The sequence below is a fragment of the Canis lupus genome, chromosome 21 (assembly GCF_048164855.1).
Source record: "Canis lupus baileyi chromosome 21, mCanLup2.hap1, whole genome shotgun sequence".
NCBI classification, from domain to species: domain Eukaryota; kingdom Metazoa; phylum Chordata; class Mammalia; order Carnivora; family Canidae; genus Canis; species Canis lupus.
In genome coordinates, this window is record NC_132858.1 from 49,359,397 (window position 1) to 49,372,993 (window position 13,597).

General features: G+C 43.6%; 1 protein-coding gene and 2 long non-coding RNA genes across 8 annotated transcripts in view; 2 read left to right on the forward strand and 1 right to left on the reverse strand.

Moving 5' to 3' along the window:
- Positions 1–5,873, forward strand: part of LOC140613170 (uncharacterized) — a 90,830-nt gene extending 84,957 nt beyond the window's left edge. For 2 of the 3 annotated variants that reach the window (XR_012014333.1, XR_012014332.1), the window contains 3 exons: positions 1,460–1,539; positions 4,925–4,997; positions 5,643–5,873. This is a non-coding gene — a long non-coding RNA (uncharacterized lncRNA). Of the gene's footprint in view, positions 1–1,459; positions 1,540–4,924; positions 5,023–5,642 lie in introns of all 3 variants that reach the window. The other variant, XR_012014334.1, reaches the window with a different exon arrangement.
- A 3,032-nt stretch (positions 5,874–8,905) lies between these two features.
- Positions 8,906–12,915, reverse strand: LOC140613173 (uncharacterized). Its single transcript, XR_012014341.1, has 2 exons — positions 12,796–12,915; positions 8,906–11,613 (listed from the first exon to the last, which is right to left on the reverse strand). It is a non-coding gene; the product is annotated as an uncharacterized lncRNA (long non-coding RNA).
- HECW1 (HECT, C2 and WW domain containing E3 ubiquitin protein ligase 1) overlaps positions 12,128–13,597 on the forward strand; it is a 441,224-nt gene continuing 439,754 nt past the window's right edge. For 2 of the 4 annotated variants that reach the window (XM_072791659.1, XM_072791663.1), the window contains exon 1: positions 12,608–12,843. The gene's annotated coding sequence lies outside the window, so the exon portion shown is untranslated. Of the gene's footprint in view, positions 12,255–12,607; positions 12,844–13,327; positions 13,457–13,597 lie in introns of those variants that run through there. The other 2 variants (XM_072791661.1, XM_072791660.1) reach the window with 2 other exon arrangements.

Genomic DNA, 13,597 nt, shown 5'->3' on the forward strand with positions numbered 1-13,597 from the left:
GGGAAGCCTGACATGGGACTGGAACCCAGGACCCTGGGATCACAACCTGAGCCAAAGGTAGATGCTCAACTGCTGAGCCCCCCAGGTGCCCCCAGAAATAGACTTATACAGAGAATAAACTGGTAGCTGCCAGAGGGTAATGGGCTTGGGTGGGAGGCAAAGGACATTAAAAGATTCAAATTTCTAGTTACAAAACAGTCACATAGATGAAAAGTGTAACATAGGTAGGGAATATAGTCAATAATATTGTAATAGGGATGCCTGGTGGCTCAGTGGTTGATGTCTGTCTTCCGCTCAGGGCGTGATCCTGGAGACCCAGGATCGAGTCCTACATGGGGCTCCCTGCGAGGAGCCTGCTTCTCCCTCTGCCTGTGTCTCTGCCTCTCTCTCCCTGTGTCTCTCATGAATAAATAAATAAAATCTTTAAAATAATAATAATATTGTAATACATTTGTGTGGTGACAGAAAGTAATTATATTGCGGTGAGCATTTTGTAATGTAGATAATTGTCAAATCACTCTGTTGTACACCTGAAACTAATATTATATGTAGACTAGAATTAAAGGATATATTTTACAGAAGAGCTGGCTTGATTTATAAACTTCAGGATGTTTAGACACAGATATGCGGGTCCACGGTTAAAGTCCGGACGCCTTGCCCCTCACACGTCACGGGGGCAGATAGCTCCCCAAAGCCCCGGAGGCAGAATGAGCTGGAGGCTAGCAGAGCGAATGCCTCTACCATTGTCATGAGAGAGAAGACGTGGCCCTGGGTGAGTCAGGAAACTTGTAGATGACATGATAGACGTCTAGAGAGGTCCTATCTGGCAGATTTTTTTCCTTTAATTAAAGCTAGGGTTGAGAACTTTACCTATGAATGAAGAAAGTGTGTTGGAAAAGGAATTTGAGGAATGATGAAATTTTGAACTGTGTTAAGAAGAAAGCCTAACTAAGGAGATAGTTTTCTCACCTTCATCTTCCCCTAAAATGCCATATTTTTCCATATCATACCTAATTTTCATACATTAGCATTTTCAGACTTCTGCATAGTTGTCCATTTTAAGAATAAATCATATTATACGGGCGCCTGAGTGGCTCAGTCAGTTGAGCATCCAACTCTTGGTTTCAGCTCAGGTCATGATCTCAGGGTCCTGCACACTCAGCAGAAAGTCCGCGTGAAGATTGTCTCTCTCCCTCACCCTCGTCCCCCCACTCTCTCTTTCTTTCTCTCAAAAATAAATTAATTTTTAAAAGACTATATCATATTATATTTAACAAATATATTATTTTGGATGTTTAAGTTGTTTATAATTATTTTAATAACAAAACATACTCCATTAAGCATCTCGAGAAATACATATTTAAATATATCTTAGATATTGCTAGGATAAATTCCTGTAATGGAAATTTTAGAGTCAAAGAATAAGGTTTTGAAAGCATTGCCAATTTACTTTCTACAGAGTTTGAACCGACTTATCCTCGTATCCTATACAATAAGAGAGTGCCAGTTTATCATCATTGTCACCATCACCCAAATCAGGTATTTTTCTTTTTATTTTATTATTAGTATTGGCATTTTTCTTAGGTAAAAATGACCCATCATTATTGTTCTTAAATTCATTGACCTTAGATTACTGGTAAAGTGGAACATTACTTCATGTTCCTTGGTGACTTGCCGTTCTTTCTTAACTAGATTTATTTTTCCTTAAGGGATTGTTCCTTTTTCTCATTAATTTGTAATTTTTCATCAAATATTATGAATTTCTCCATCATATGGGTGACAAAAAATTGCCAGGTTTTTCTTGCCATTTGTATTTTACATTTGTTCTCAACTTATAAAATTCAGGTTGCAAGATGAAGTTGGAGGGAACAAGAAGGCTCTCTGAGACTTTTTTCAAAAAGGTGCCAAGAACATAAACTATTTTTTCCCAGATTTTAGAAAATTATGCTTTTCAGGGAAAAAAAAGGCATAAATTCCAAAATTAATCTTTGCATTCATATTTCTAATTATAAGAATGCTATTTAAGGCACATTGCTTGTCTTACCCATCTGACTAAGGCAAATGTTGAATATAAGTCACATCCGGGGACCAAAGAAAAAGAGGAGCACGGTCCCTCAATAAGGCTCTGCCAGGACTTTGGCAGTACATTCTCCCAATATTCCTTAAGAGAGAAAGTGTTCATCAGCACGCCTAGAAACAAGATTGTGTCAGATGGGCTTTATCCAAGAGGAAGCTCTGAAATCCCGCTGGTGTTGAGGCATGGCCAGAAAAAATGTCATATGCACATTCTCCCAAATCTCTCTCTTTTCCTATATCATGTGTGTATGTGTGTGTATATATGTGTAGAGAACATGCATTCGCTCTATTTTGTAGTCTCTAGCTGGAGAGGTATTAAATTAAGTATGAGATACAGTCTGATACAAGAAAAAAAAAGGGGGGGGACTGAAAAGGGTAATTTTTAGGGAATATTATTTTAATTCTATGGTGGCATTTTCAAAATAACCCCTATCCAACACCTAGTTGGCATTGAGAGACATTATGCTGTTTTACTTTCTCCTTTCTGACAGTAAGGAGACTCTTGGGTCCAGATAATGATAATCATAATGAAAATGAAAATGAATAACTGACATTGAACCCCTTTTGTGCTAGGTAGACACTGTTGCAATTGTAATTATTTATTCATTCAGTCTTCATAATAAACTTATAAAAAAGACATTATTAATTATTATTATTATTTGCATTTTCAAATGAGAGAAACTGAGACAAAGAGGCTGAAAAATGGACCTAATGACACATGAGTCCCTCTTGCTGGGAACAATCAGGAAAAGAGAGAACTGAGCTTCTGAGCTCCATGAGGGAATGAGACAGGACAAGTGTCTTTGTCCTGGGATAAAGAAATCTTGACTTTAGAAGAGTATTCTTTCTTCTTTGTGAAAGGGTTGTCAGTATTTGCTTAGGGACTACATATCTCTGGGACTCCTGGAGGATAACGATAACTCACAAGACCAGGACAGTGTTAGAGAAAAGCAAATTTTACTATTTAAATTTTATTATTTATAATTCGTATAGCTAATAACAAAGGTGGCTTCCGTGGAATAGCAGACCTTTCCTGCTGGGCTGGGGGTTTGTGTGGGAAAGTTCGGTAGTAGGAATTACGGGAAAGCTGAACTCCAGCTCTCTATAACAGTGAGGACAAAACCCTTTTTGGATTCCAAGGGAATTTGGATGGCAGGAAATGAGCAACCCTGGGAAGAGAGGAGTCAGTGAAATGGGGTGGCAAGGTGACCCAAAAGAATTTTAACAAGATGGTTAAATACCGAGTCAGGAAATGTTTGCAACACCACCTCTCTTCCCCACAACCTACCTCCAAACATCCAGAAATACTTTCATAAGTAGGTTTTTTCCCCTTTTATTTTCTCCCCTTTTTGAGGTGGGTATCGCGACTGTGTCAATACAGTGCATTACAAAAAAAAAAACAAAAAAACACTGAGGAAGTTGTCCATGGGCAGAGGTGGCTGTGAGACTATGAGCACACTGGAAATGTGAAGATGTTAGTAGGCTTCAAACTGCCTCAGAGTGTGGAACTGAAGTTTGAGCCAATCGTGAAGACATCAAGAACCCCAGTGTAAAAAAAACAAAAAAACAAAACAAAACAAACAAACAAACAAACAAAAACCAACACTGTATGGAGGTCCCAGCTGATGTCTAGGGCACAAAAACATTGGACATTTGGGTACAGATCTGCTCAGTGAAAAAAGTTGCCTTTTTTGGGTGCACACTATTTGAAATAAAGAAAAAAAATTTAACTATTTTTGTAGGTGGTAAGGATGACATCCTGGCTGGGTTTCCTTGATTGCTCTGGATCCTTTAACAAACTATCCACCTGCAGCATACCATGAAAGCCAGAGGTCTCCATGACAGGGTTTTGGGAAACCCTGAGGTCCTTCAGCCTCAGGTTAGACACTGCTGAAAATCAGGCCAAGAATCCTATTGGAAGAGAGTGCTGCAAAGGAAACTGAACAACATCCTTAATAGGTCATCTATATCATTGTGGGGTCTCTGATAAGACTGGGACCCTGAGACACGGGAATGGAACATTTAGTTGACTTCCTGGAACATCTTGGGCCTGCAGCTCTCTCTCCCTTGATAAAGGAGAGAAAGCTTCCCTTGCTCTAGTTCTCACAGATATTCACCTTTTTTTTTTTTTTTTTAAGGTTTTATTTATTTATTCAACAGAGAGAGAGCCTGCACCAGCAGGGGGAATTGAGAAAGGGAGAAGCAAGCTCCCCATGAGGCAGGGAGCCCAATGGGGACTTGATTCCAGGACCCTGGGATCATGACCTGAGCTGAAGGCAAACACTTTACCAACTGAGCCACCCAGGCCCTCACAGATGTTCACTTGAGGCAGAAACCTTACATGATGATGCTGTTCCTTCATCTCCTGTCATCATTTCCATCCTGATATATTAGGATTGGGTACTGCTGATTACCTTCTGTTTTCCAGGAGGAAATAGGTTTTACATCGAAAGAATTGCAGGACCTGTCTAAGGTATACCAGCAAGATCTGAGATTTTGAAGTTAAAACCTAGGAAGAAAAAACAGGGAATATTTATCCTATAGAGGAAAATGTGAAGGAATACAAAGATATTTTAATCTGTTAATCTATTATAATATATGAGGCATATATCAGTCTAGACATCAGTCTAGATGTTCTGGAGGTTTATTTTGTAGCCTTGTTTATAGTCCATTTTTATAAATGTTTCATGGCTGATCAAATAAAAAACATCTGATTATTAGAACTTTTGATAATATGTCAACTAATTGAACTTTTCATCATTACTTAATCATTATTCTAACCATATGTACTTTAATTTCTCTGCATGTATCCTACCTTGTGTGGTGTCATATGGTGTCAATCATCTAGAGCCCACGGGACAGAGCATGTGATACATAGTTCAGGAATGTGCTCCTCAGTCCTTCATACCAAGGATGCAATTGTGAGAATCCTGCTCACCTGCTCAGGTTTTGGCCAATGTGATCTTGTCTCTTTTGTTTCTCATACACCGCCACTTTGGGGCCCAATCCTCTTTTTTTTTTTTTTTTTTTGTATGTATTTTTATTGGAGTTTGATTTGCCAACATACAGAATAACACCCAGTGCTCATCATGTCAAGTGCCCCCCTCAGTGCCCGTCACCCAGTCACCCCATCCCTCCACCCACCTCCCTTTCCACCACCCCTTGTTCATTTCCCAGAGTTAGGAGTCTCTCAGGTGCTGTCACCCTCATCTATATTTCCCACTCATTTTCTCTCCTTTCCCCTTTATTCCCTTTCACTGTTTTTTATATTCCCTAAATGAAGGAGACCATATAATGTTTGTCCTTCTCCGCCAATCCTCTGTCTTTCTCTGTATTCATACCCTTTAATATTGTGAACACACAGTTCCTCCCATCAAGAGGTGGAGTCTATTTCCCCATTTCTTGAATCTGGGCTGGTCTCATGACAGGTTCCGGCCAATGGAGTGTGGTAGCAATGACAGTGTGCCAGTTCTGAGCCTAGACCTTGGAGGCCTTGCATACTTGCTCTCTCTCTCTCTCTCTCTCTCTCTCTCTGTCTCTCTCTCTCTCTCTCTCTCTCACCCTAGCTGCTGCCATGAGAACAAGCCTGGACTGTTTGCTGAAGGATGAGTGATCATATGGAAGAGAGCCAAGCTGTCCTGGATGAGATTGTCCTAGATCAGCAGCTCCCAGGAAACCTGCCAACTGCCCACATGGATGAGCCCAGCTGAGATCAGCTTAGTCTGGCACAGATCAGCAATTTATAGCCAACCTACAGACTGATGAGAAATAATACATGGTTGTTCTAATCAACTAAATTTTGGGATGGTTTGTTATGCACCAAAACTAACTGATGCAGCTACATTTAAACACATGAAGATTCATAAACAAGTGACAAATTACCCTTCAGATATGTTGGAATAGAGTACTTTCCTCACTAGCAGAAGTGCATTGCATCCTGACTAGTAATTTTTTTAATGTGTATTTTGGTGGGGGAGGGGCAACTTAATTAGTGCAAATCGTCTCTCAATTTAATTTGCACTTATTTCATTCACAAGGCTATGTAAAAGTTTTTAATGCTTTCATCGCTAATTTTAAATCATCCATTAATTTTTTTGAGAGTACTTTGTCCCACTTTTGTATGAATTAGTTTTTAAAAATCTCTTTGAAAAACATTTTCCATATTTTATTTTTTTTAAAGATTTTATTTATTTATTCATGAGAGACACAGAAAGAGAGGGGCAGAGACATAGGCAGAGGGGGAAGCAGGCTCCATGCAGGTAGCCCCACACAGGACTCGATCCCCGGACTCCAGGATCATGCCCTGGGCCCAAGGCAGATGCTTAGCCACTGAGCCACCTAGGCGTCCCTCAATATTTTAAATACCTAACTTTTGTCCAGATGCTTTCAAACAGTACATACATTGCAGCGTGTTCAAATCCCCAAATGGATTTATATAAAAAATACAACTGATGGAACAAGCTAAGGGGTATTGAATGCCACCACACTCAATGCTATGAGCTTCACATTTGTTATTCCACTTCAACCTTAACAATTTTTAAGGTAAATAATCTTAGTAAGTGGACTTCATATATAAGAAAATCGAATTTAAGTAAATTTTTTAAGAACATAAAGCAATGGTAGAACCATGTTTTCAAACCCAGTCATTGATTTGAGTCCATATTCTTTATCACTATCCTCTACTTCTTTTTGTAAATGAAGGCTTTGCATTTCCAAGAAAGGGAAATACAGTAATATTTATTCCTATATTTTTGTTTTTCTGTCTGGCTGTGTTTCAATGCCTATGCTGTACTTTGATTAGTGAAAAATCCTGTTGATTAGTTTGTTCAAAACTGTTTATCAGTTTTGTTGATAAACATTCAGAGTTCATCATGGTCTGCCCCTGTTCTTTGTCTTGTGCTCCTTAATAAATACTATGATGGAAAGGTGGGTGAAAGCATATTAGCCAGCTGCCATCCTGTCCTGACAATTCTGTTATCAACACATCTTAATAATCTAAAGTTATTACAATCTTAAAAGCACACTGGACACTTTATTATACCTTTATTTCTTTTTATTATACCTTTAAATGACAAATCTTGTTGTTTTACTTGCTGGCTTTAAAAAGCATCATGGTTCTCCATTACTTACAGAATTAAGTCTAAAATCTAGAGCAGGGCATATTCAGCTCACCACAATCTATCCCCAACCTTTCTATCCAGTTATCCTTGATCATCTCTCTTTTTGTTCTACTTAAGTTGAACTCTTCACCAGGTACATTCTATTCTTTTAGTATTTCTGCACTTTCATGTGCACTGTTATTTTTTCTTGGGATGTTTAGCCATTCAACAAAGTCCTTTTCTTCCTTGAAAGCCCTGTTAGTGGAGGTTTCTCTAGCTTCCCAGCCACAATTAGCATGCTCAGTCCAATCATCCTGACAGAGCATCTCTGTTCTAGCACTTACATCATACTGTATTTATGTATTTAACTTGACCACAAGTGTGTATGCTCTTTAAGTGTTACTCATCCTTACCCCGAAGCTCAAAAAATAATAAATTACTGACTTAATAATATTAAAATACATGCAAGAAATAAAAAGATAGCCAGTGAGATAACACCAAAGAAGAATGCAGATTGAAAAAGAAGAAATAAAATTCTCTCTGTTCACAGACAACATAATTGTCTACACTGAAAATTCCAAGTAGTTTCACAAAAGCTCCTAGAATTAATAAATGAGTTTAGCAAGATCACACGATAAAATATAAATATACAAAAAAATTCTTCCTTTTTTTCTTCTGTTCTAGTAATGACCAAGTCTATATTAATCATGTTTTTAAATTTTCTGTATTTTACAACATTTTAACATTTTAGGGGCCTTGCTGCCTGGGGAATGACCCACCTTCCTATGGATACACCTTTCACATACAAGCCAACTAATTCTGAGGGCATACTCCCAACCATTTACTTTATCTAACTTTCACATACCAAGACAATTTTTCCCCAGGGCTAAGTACAGAACAACTTGAGACCACCTCTCTAGCTTGGAGCCCACTAAAATTATTCAAACTATCCAGTTCGAAGTTTGTTCAAACTTCCCTGTCCTGCTCCCCTGATTTCTTCCTGCAGAAGAAAATAACGGCTCTGGGCCATTGTCTCCTTTTGCCTTTTCTGTCTCCTGACTGATCCAGGTACTTTGCCATATGGCCCTGCATGGCATGTCCTGCATCTAGGAATCTGTAAACTTACTTCTTCTTGGCAATAATTTCTGTGGCTGCATGACTGCATGTCCATAATTGATTAAAACTGAATGCCAAAAAATAAATAAAAATAAATAAAAATAAAATAAAAAATAAAACTGAATGCCAGGAAAAAAACCTGAATGCCAGGTACATTTTAATACAAAGTGAAATTTAAAATTAAAATTAATATCTTTCATAGTAGGACCAAAAATGTAATTCTTAGGTATATACCTAAGAACACATGTATATGAAATAAATTAAAGAAAACCTAAGTAAATGCAAAGGTACACTAAGTTTATGGATTGGAATACTGAAAGAAATTGGAAGATTGTTAAAATGTCAGTTCTTCTGAAATTGATAGATGAATTTAACAGATTTAAAATCAAAACCTTAGCAGGAATTTCTTGTAGATATTGATAAATCGATTCTAAAATTTATATGTAAAAGCAAATGTGTGAGAATAGACAAAATGATTTGGGGGAAAAAAAGGATAAGTTTGGAGGACTCGACATGATTTCAAGACTTAAGGTTAATCTATGTAATTAAGATAGTGTAATATTGGCAAAAGGATTGCCAAGCAGCTCATCGGTACAGAACAGGGAATCCAGAAAGACACCCTTACCAATGTTTATTTCTGAAAGTTTACAAAGGCAATTCAATTAAGAAAAGATAGTCTTTCCAACATATAGTACTGGAATGATTTAACATCCATATGCAAAAAACAGACAAAGAAACAGATTCCGTGACTTATACCTCACATCTAGAAAAATAATAATAATTCTGAGTGAATCAAAGACCTAAGTGTAAAAGTTGTAAAAACCAACCAAACAAGCAAACAAAAAACAAAAACAAAACCCAGCCAAACTCCTTGTAACCTTGGGTTAATCGAATGATTCATAAAAGAAAGTTAGTAAGTTGAACTCCTTCAATCTTAGAAACTGTTCTGTGAAAGAAACAGACAAAGACAAGCCACAGAGTTGGAGGAAATATTTAGAAATCATATTTCTGACAAAGAACTTGTATCTAGAACACATATAGAACTCTAAAACTCAACAGGAAAGAAACAGCCCATTTAAAACTGGGCAAAAGTTTTGAACAGACTCTTCACTAAAAATGGAAAATAAGAACATGAGAAGAGGTTCACCCTCATTAATTCATAGGAAAATGCAAACTAAAACCATAATAAGACACTGCTACACCTCTGCATTGCTCTGCATTTCAATCAGAATCAGAAAATTCAAGAAGTTTTCTTGAATATGCTACACACCTCTCTGCCTATCTTCTGACCTTGACAGATTGATCTAGGGTCCTCTTCCTTCACTCCCTTCACCTGCCAACTCCTACTGATTCTTTAAGCCTCAATCAGCTTAGGCATCATTAATTCTAAGAAGTCTGTCCTTTGACTCCCAACCTCACTCCCCACCCCTGGGTCTGAATCTATGGCCCTATGTAATAGGTGACGATGGGCCCCCCATTTCACCTATCACTTCATCTACCAAATACAGAATGCTCGCTTGTTTAATTAGAGGTTTTAGGACTCTTAACTTGGATCTCCATGAAGTCAGACTCTATCTTCTTCAAGGTTATAGTCCTACAAATTAGCACATTAAAAATATTGTTGTAAGAGTGAGTAAATTCATATAAGAAAAGTCTTATACTGCTTCATGTAATCTCGGTCTCTGTTTGAGAGACCCACCCTTGATCCCAAAACCTCCTAAGGTTTTCATCGCTGCCAAGATAGTCACTGCCATTCCCTAGTCATTCGCTAATTAAAATCCTCTTGCCTCCATAAGAGGAAGGCCTGGTTTCTCTAGGTAACTTGTTCAGCTCACCAAAGTTGGACGCCCATGATAATTTTGTATCACGGATACGACTGGTCTTATGGAGACAGTGTCAGACATGACGCCATGAACACAGTCTCAGCTGCTTGGTACTTTGCTATAAGCCATTCACATCTGACATTATGATGAAGCTCTATTCCTAAAGGGGATCCCTTGGTTAGCTCAAGTCACTAGCTTTCTCAGCATTGTAGGTGCCACTTACACAGAATGCTGTTTGCTCGTCTTTATCTGCATATCCTGAGATACGTGCCTGTCCCTCCCTGAGTGACGAAAGTTGCACACACAAGGTTACATCACTCTCATGATAACACCCAGCTTTTGAATATGCTTCTCAAAACGCCTTCATCATCTTATGACCTTATGCGAGATTAGTATTGTCGGGGGCCCTGGGACCGTGACCTGATTTTACGCTCTCTATAACACTGTTGGGAGTCTCTTAGAAGCTTCATAAATATGATTCACAAATGGATGGTTTTAAAATTTATGACAACTCTTTTTACTTCTCCACCAAATATGCCTCATTTTGGGTTCAAGAAGCCAAAGCCAGTTAATTCTGGATTTGAGGTCTTCTGCTGGCTAGGAGACCTTAAAGCAAGTATAGAACCCATGTAGGCTTGGTTTTCTTCTCTGTAAAACAGGGTGATGCTCCCAGGCTGCAGTGGGGACCGTGGGGAGTAAACCCGACAGTGTGAGTGTGGACAATACAGAGGACAGTAAGTGTGGGCGAGCATGTGTGCTGCCATTGTCCCCAAAATGGAGATGCCACTTTATAAAGAGTTTCTTTATCTACTCAGCACGTTAGAATGCGAGAGTTTGTGTACTTCTGCTTTCTTATCTTTTGCCTTCAGTTTAAGAAAAGGAAATTCTCCCGAGGAAAATCAAGCACACTTCAGGATTGCTGCTTCAGTAACCTTATGAAAGATGTTGACTTGTCCAATTATCTCCATGACACAGGGAACAGGGAGAAGTGCCTCCGAGCCTGGTTGATGGTGCATCACTGAAAATAAAGAGCTGAACATCTTGACAATTCACTGAAGTAAAGAACTTTCTTTGGTTTGGTGATCAACTGTGCTAATTTAGAAACCATGGGTGCTGGTTTATGGCGGAGTTTTTGTTTCTGTTCAAGTCTCTGGTTGCAAACTTCACACAGTTGGTTGATGCTGCTATTTACTGCTGCAGCCGGCTTTAGTCTATTCTTGGAGGGTCTTCTTCACATAGGGTGCAAAATCTGGAGAAACGTGTGGCCAATGCTCTGCGTGGAGCCTCAGTTGAGGTTTGCAAAGCGCTAGCTTTGAGCTCATCTGATCAGGACACCTAAGGGTGTCAGGCAAGACAGTGTCTGTCAGGAAAGGAGGAGTTCCACCCCCAGCCCTGGTGGAACGGGGATAGGGAAGGCCTGACGACGTGTGCCTCCTTGGACAGAGGAGTCCAGCTGGAGAAGGTGCCTTCACATCTTCCAAGTCTTTTGCTTTTGAGAACTGGTTGTGAAAGAGAAATCAAGAGTTGAGTCAGTGAAAGGAGAGCCGTTGAGAAGCATCCCATCCTACAGCGCTTGGGGTAGAAGACTTGGTTTAGAGAAGTCTGTTCATTGACGTCAATGAGGAGCTGGAGTTTGGGGTGGGGGAAAGATTTCCCCAGGGTGTAAACTGTCTCGTGTAGGGGATGCCGGGCGGGAGAATGGGCATAAATAAACAAGCACTCGGAAGAATGCAGTTAGTTCGAGGAATCACAGACTCTGGAGATTATGTGCTCAAAACCACTGCATCCTACGTGAACACATCCGGCCAAATACCGACCAAGTGCATGTAGGTTCACCCCCCCCCCCCCCCCGGAGCCGCCAGCAGCCAACAGCGACTAACATTTCAGTTCTCCATGCGTCCTGGTTGGCTGTGCAAGGAGGGGGTTTATTCGTTGCTTCCTTTGCGTTCTAGCATCCTGCCACAGCGAGCGGTGTCCTATAAAACCCGGGTGGGAAGCTAGTCTTGCCCAACAACAGATTTTCTGGAGAGTCATTTGCACCATTTGCGTTCGTGATCGCAAACGCGTCGTGCGTCTGTGGTGCAGGCACACGGGTCGGTGCCCAGGCGGGTGCGGACGGCGGTGCCCGCGTCGAGGGCAGGTGGGGGAAGTGTGTAAGGCCAGAGCCCCAGGGCACCTGTCCGTCCTGGGGCGGCTACGCCAGATCCTTCCTGAACACGCCGCCTGCACCGACACAAAGGGGCCCAGCGGGCCGGGCTGGTGCTGCCGAGCCGGGACGCCCGCGGGCGTGGGAAGCAGGGGCCGGCGGGGCGCGGGATCGCTGTCTGCGGGGGGGGGGGGGAGGCGGGCCGGGGCGGGGGTGCGCGGAGGCTGCAGGGCGGGGCAGCGCTAAGGAGCGCGAGCTGGGCTCGTGGTTGGCTCGGGGAGCGGGGTGCCCCCCGCGGAGCCGGCGGGGAGGGAGGGGTGCGGCGGGAGGAGAAGGCGATGAAGTGCGCTGCGCTACCGCGCATCGGGCGCCGAGGGGGCCTCCGCAGCGCCGCGCGTCTCTAGCCGCGTCTCTAACCGCGTCTCTCACCGCGTCTCCAGCCGCGCCCGCCGGCCCGCGGCTGCGCTCCCCGTGCCCCCGGCCGCCCGAGCCCCGCGGCAGTGCCCCCCGCCCCCGCCCCCGCCCCGCCTCTAACCTGCGCGCCGGCTGCAGCTCGACCTGCGCCCAGGCCACGGCGGCCAAGGTAAGCGGGCGCCGGGCGGGGACCCAGCCCGCCGCCCCCGCCCTTCCCTGGGCGGCTTCCCCGCGGCTCCCGAGGCCCCGGCAGCGCCCTCCCTCCCTCCCGGGGCCCGGGATCCACCCTCCTCCCCACCCTCCCGCTTCTCCCGCGAGGTTCAATTGTCAGCCCGGGGCCGCGCGGGCATCCCGGGGCGGGGGGGGGGGGGACCCCGGGTCGGGTCCGCCGGGCGCACCGGAGAGAAACAAAGGAGCCCCCGAGCGGGATCGCGGCGCCTCCCCCCGCCCCCCCCCCCCCCGGCGGCGAGGAGGTGTCAGGGGAGGGGGCGGAGAGACCTACGTAATCCCCCTTCCCAGCCCACACCCACCCCTTGTGAACCGGAGCTGGGGGGGGGGGGGTAGACAATCGTGTCCCGCGCAGCGCGGGGGTCCGGGGGTCCGGGGGTCCGGGGGCTCCGGGGGCTCCGGGGGGGCAGGCTGGAGGATGCGCGCTGGGGCGCTTGTCCAGCGCCTCCCCCCGGCCCTCCGCGCCCCGGGCCTGCCGCCGGAGTTGCCGCGGGAGCAGCCGGGGCTCCCCGCGACCGCACCGCGACCCGCACGGCCGGCAGCCCCGGCTGGAGGTGCGCTTCCTTCTGCCCTTGCGTCCCCGCGGCCGCCACCACGCAGCCAAAGCCGGGACGCAGACAATGTGGCCCCTCCGCCCCCCGCGCCCCCAGCGCCTCGCGGGTGCGCCCGGCCGGCCTGCGGGCTGTGGCGCGTGC